Here is a 6,000-nt window from a genome sequence, read left to right as displayed (position 1 = left end):
GGGGGAAGAAGAGCGAGAGAAGCAGGGAAGGGTGGAGGAGAGATTGGGAGTAGGAGAAGAAGTGAGAGATAGTGGAGGAGAGTGGGGAGGAGATAAAAGAGGGGGAGAGAGTGAAGACAAGGGGGATGAGGGAGGATGAGAGATGGGTGTTGGTGAGGAAGGTGGAGAGGGAGGAGAGATGAGAGAGAGAGAAGGGGGAGAGATAGGCGGGGGTGGAGAAGATAGGAGAGAGAGAGATGACGAGGGAGGTATAGGTGGAAAAATAGATGAGAGAGGAGGTGGGAGTGAGAATAGCGGAGATAGAGGGAGGAGAGAGGTGAGAGAGATGGGAGCAGGGAAGAGTGGGGTGAGAGGAGATGGTGGGGGGAGCGGACTGCTTCCCTTTTTCTGCTGTCACAGAAGGCATGCTTAGATCTGTGGTCCCTCTCAGATGGCACAGATTAGAATGCCGCTGAGAACACTTTTTGTACACGTAAAAAATAATCCTTTTCCTGTCACACTAACTTTCAGCACCTTCTACGCTGTAAAATCTGCTGTCACTTTAAGAAATGCAGACGGCAATTTAGATTCACTAGCTAAACTTCCCTTTTTTTTTTTTCAATACATTAAGCCATGCTACAGCTTTGAAGAAAAACTGTTCTTGCAAAACCACATACTATGTCTGTTTTAAAAACTGAAAAAAGGTGATTAAAACTTTAAAAACTTTGCAACCCGTTTTAACTTGCTTAAAAAGGAAGAAAAAAGATAACCAAAATATTTAGTAAAAACTTCAAAAGTAGTGGAAACAAAAATGCAAGATAAAACATAAAATAGGGAAAAGCAGAGTACAAATATGACAATATGTAAAATATATATATCAGGGGCACACCCTGTAGGCAAAAAGAGGAAGTGTACAAGAAGGAAGAAAAAAACTTTTTCTGCTTCAGATCTTTGTGGAAATCAGCAGTGAAAAAACAGGTTGATGCACATATAGACATCCGGGGAGACATCGAAGCCCTTGTTTTGTGACTCGTATGTCAAACAGCTGCTGACAACCGATAACTGCCAATCACCCGTGGCGCTTTGGTTAGCACCGGGATGTATCACCCTCCGTCTTGAGAGATGGGAGCCGTGATATCCCACTAGATTATCACCCCTCCGTGTGCACCCGGGGACCGTGGTAATCTCTCCAGTGATGAGTCTGTGATATCTCTCCAGTCTGCCAGCATCCGCATGTGTGCGGGAGCTGTGACAGCTGAGGGATTTGCATGTGATACCTCCTTGAAGCTGCCACCTCTGTGTATGTGTGCAGGGACCGTGACAGCTTACCCAGAGGAACTTACCTGTGATATCCCGTCTAAGTCAAAACCTCCGCGTGGTGCGGGGACGTGATTTAACTTAGTTAGAGAGATTCAATGTCTTGCTATTGGTTTCTCAGCAATCACAAGCACAAATCAGCCACTGTGTTTCCACCAACTCTCTCCCGGATCTAGACACACAGGACCACAGCAGACACTTTGCTCACACCAGGGTTTGGATAAGAGCGTGGACTTTTTTACACTACCTGGGTTTGGTGACCACACTGACCAGCTAGAGTTGCTGACCCGGACTGGGCACAGGGAACATTCAGGTAAGATAACTAGATTTTCTTACCTTACTTAAGGAGTTGCGCAAATCTCCGTTCCCATGAGCCAAGGCCTTGGCCGGCACCTCTGTCCTCTCCGGTCAGCAGGATCCCCGTGCGTTTTCGTCCACAGCCTCGCATCTGGGCTCCACTTGTCATAGCTTTTTGATTGATATAGATATATACTTTATCTCTGTGTGTGCTGTGGCCTGTCTTAATTAGACAGTCTTATTGAGCGCTCAAGGAAAGAAAGACACCAAGCCTAGTTAGCAGCAATCCTTTCCAGCAGAACTCTGGAAGTTTATTGAATATACTTGGTTTTATCAGTTCGTACAAAGGAATGGTTGCTCATTAACATAAAGGCTGAACTTCTTATCTAATTGGTCAGTTTAAATACATGAACATATATGGGTGTCCGACCTGAGGTGACTTAGTCATCAGATGATTTACTGCCCCCTTGTCTTACAATGTCAGCAAGACTCCAATATCGGCTTGGACCATCTGGCCTAACTTCCTCTTCAGTATGTCTGGGACAAATGTCACAAGACAATGCTATCATGAGATAACCAGCTCCCCAGGCTGGCTCATGGGGGGGGTAGCAGGTCATTTCCACCAACTAGTTACAAGGTTCAAACTGTGAATATGTATCTGTGTGCATATGAGAATATAAGAGTATATAGCATATAGCCTATAGCAGGCAAGTGAGATCTAGATGAAATACATATACATATATATTTCCATAACAGTCACTATGACCTTGAAAAATGGGAAAGAGATATTTGTGCAATCACGACCAAAAAATACCAAAAGGATGTTTTGGACTATGAGAAAAATAATGTGTATATATGACAAGGGTCAAGGACCGGTGAATCCGGTAAAAGATCTAGAAAAAATTCCTTCAGTTCGGTATCTTCTATGTCTGATGTCAGTACCTCCAATCAAACTGTTGAAATCACTCCATATAATAAGCGCACGAGGCATGGAGGAAATTCCAAAGCAAAAGATTTCTTCAACAGAAAAACATACAAAAGAGATGACAAATTGAAGGTGATTAATTTGTCATCACATGTTTTGTCTGACAGACAAATTGAAATCCTTGAAAAGGGTCTTAATTTCTGTCCCTCGTATTCCCCATATGTATTCAGATCCGTAAAGGACCTACATCTGTTTTCTCAAAAATTAATATTGAAAAAGCTTCATTTCAAGGGACAGGGGGATGACATCTTCAATACAGATGAGGAGAGGGAGGCTCAATCTAATTTGGAGGCCCTGGCATTGGAGAGTAATCCAACAAAGGTGAGTAATTTCCCAGATCATCTAATTGGTAAGCCCCAAAGTTTCCAGCCTTAAATATATGTCCAGCTGCTGATGTATTCACAAAGCTGTTGTCCAGAGATATTGAGGAACTTTCTAAAAAAGATTTTGGAAGTTCCAACTTTTGCCAAACTGACAGACAAGCACTGGATACTTTGAAAGGGTGGGATGATGTAGTGTTTAAGCCCACCGATAAAGGCTGGAATTTAGTCATATGGTCACATACGCAATATGAGGAGCAGGCACATAGTGTTAGGGTTGGCGGAACGAACCAAATAAAATATAATAACAAGGTGCGTTCGCAACCCGGAGTCCACAGTGTAGAGATGGTATACTGCTGCTCGGTAATGGCGAACACAGATTGAACACCGGCTGGGTGTTCAGGAGCAAACTCTGCTACTGCACAGAGCCGCAGAACACAAGAGCCGGAGCCTGTTAACCTCACAGGGTTCAGCAAGGTGAACACTAGTTAAGAGACACAGGACTCTGCCCCAAGGACGCAGGGTTAGAATCCCACTAGCGTTCGACACCGCAACTGCGATGCCTGAACTAAATAATATAATCGCACCATGTGCGCACTGCACCGGTTCAGCGGATGCCACTAACCACCCAGAGCAAGGAGGTAAGCGCTTGACTTGCGCACAGCGCCACTGCGAGGAACACTGTTGCACATGCGGTACAGTGGTGCCTTGTGCTGACTGGCACTATCTGGTGCTAACACTCGTGTGGAGAGCGGGATGCTCTGTGGAACATAAATTATACCATTACTGGCGCTGACTCTATCTCCCTAAACCCTAACTCATACACAACTGAGGGTAGGGGTTTCATAATGAGTCAGTCACCAGTCTCATACATCCGTCATCACACACACAACTTACCATCAGAGTCTATATTAGCGCATGGCCGAGCGGTCAAGTGAACCTTCCTGATGGTCCAATCCGAGCTGCTTGAGGACCTGAGCATGTGACCTCCGACCTCCAATGAGAGGTCGTCCCATGGGCATGCTCAGTAGGCTGCAAAAAGAACTTGGCATCTGAAGCTGCTCGCTGCTGACTGGTGCGGATTGCCAAAGCTGGACCAGAGGTGGCGGCAGCAACCAACTTGACCTCACTAGCTTGAGCAAGACGCCGGGAACGGCGCGTTTAATGAGCAGCCTCCTCTGCGGTCGGGACTGAATGGGAGACCATAGAAGGCAAGGCTGGGGATTCCTCCTGTGCAGAGGTCGGAATCCGACGCCTAACACATAGACACATAGTCTCCTGGACAATAAGGATTGTTATAGAAAAATGTATGCTAATCCTTTGAGATCATACCAAGATAAATTATGTACCATTTTGGAAAAAGCCCATTCTGCAGGAATTATCTCTAAGAGGCTACTAGAGTTTACTAAAAATGTGCATCCCAGGATGTTTACACTGTATCTCCTACCGAAGACACATAAGGATCCGTTGGATCCGCCCGGAAGACCGATTGTGTCGGGCAATGGCAGTCTTTGTGAGACTGTTAGTCAGGTCCCGGACTTCTACTTAAAACCATTGGTTAGGGAACTCCCGTCATTCATAAAATATACTACAGAAGCTTTACGCAGATTGGACAATTTTCATTTGACCGCAAACAGTGTCATGGTGACTGCGGATGTCGAGTCGTTGTACACGTCAATAAAGCACTTTGATGGCATCAAAGCTGTGGCTTCATATCTTGAATCCAGCAATCTTGATAGGAAATTGTGCGTGCTGCTACTAGAACTGATGGAATTTGTGCTTACACACAACGTGTTCATGTTCAGGCGGGACACGTATCTGCAGTTACAGGGAACGGCAATGGGTGCTTGCTGCACTCCCTCCTATGTATATCTTTTTCTGGGGGCATAGGAAAGAGAGATCTTTATCTGCAATCCCATCCCTCAGATTTATCTCATCCAAGAATGGATGAGATGCATTGATGACATTTGGTTTGTATGGGAGGGAAGTGTTGAGGACTTGGAAAAATTGATGAATACTCTTAATCACAATTGCCTCAGCATAAAATTGACTTTCAAATTTGGTAGATTGGTTGATTTACTGGATCTTCAGATACGTGCCCTACCTGTTAGATGACGGCAACAAATTTGGCTCTTCATGCGCGATCTGCGCACCCATAATCTACTATCAGGGGAATCCCTATTGGTCAATTTTTACGCGTTAGATGCATATGTTCCAATGATAATGATTTTGAGGCTCAATCTAAGGAATTGACAGGAAGGTTTATGGAGTTGGGATACAATCGGAAGGTGATACGAAAGGGTTATCTACAGGCTAGATGAACATCTAGGAATGCACTTTTATATGATAACAAGGCCAAAGTTATTAATGCCAATGACGATCAAGTCCGGTTCATTACGGGATATCACAATACATGGTACCAATTTAAACAAGTTGTGAGTAAACACTGGCCCATTGTACATACAGATTTGATTTTGAAGCAAATTTTACCCTCCATACCATCAATAGTGGCTAAAAGATCCAGGAATCTTCGAGATATCCTGGTGCATAGTCATTATGAGCCCAATAAAACAGCTAAGAAGCCAGATCAGGAAATAGTTGGATTTTGTCCATGTGGTAGATGTAAGTACTGTGCAAATTGCGTTAAGGCCAGAACTTTTTTGAATTTTGATGGATCCAAGAAATATGATATTAGGAGATATATCACTTTTACGTCAAAAGGGGTCGTGTACCATGCAACATGCCCATGTGGAAAGTGTACATAGGCACGAACGAAATGAAAGTTCGAGTCCGTGAACACCATTTGGACATTGAGAAGGCTAAGACTGTGGATGATGCTTCCAAGTTAAAGACCATTCCACGACACTACAAGAAATTTCCCAACTTTGACCCGTATCTCATGAAGGTAAAGGGTGTTCATGTAGTCACCTTGGGACCTAGGAGGGGTGATTTGTGTAGAGCCCTTGGCCAAGCTGAAAGTCGCTGGATATACCGTTAGGGCACTTTGGCTCCCCAAGTTCTTAATGAAAACCGAGGTTTTGGTGCATTTTTGTAATTCATCATATCTTTTATATCCATTTTTTTTAGTCTATTGTGTTTTTA

Source organism: Dendrobates tinctorius, unplaced genomic scaffold (genome assembly GCF_039654945.1).
Source record: "Dendrobates tinctorius isolate UK_male_01 unplaced genomic scaffold, ASM3965494v1 ptg000133l, whole genome shotgun sequence".
NCBI classification, from domain to species: Eukaryota; Metazoa; Chordata; class Amphibia; order Anura; family Dendrobatidae; genus Dendrobates; species Dendrobates tinctorius.
This window is presented reverse-complemented; position numbering follows the sequence as displayed.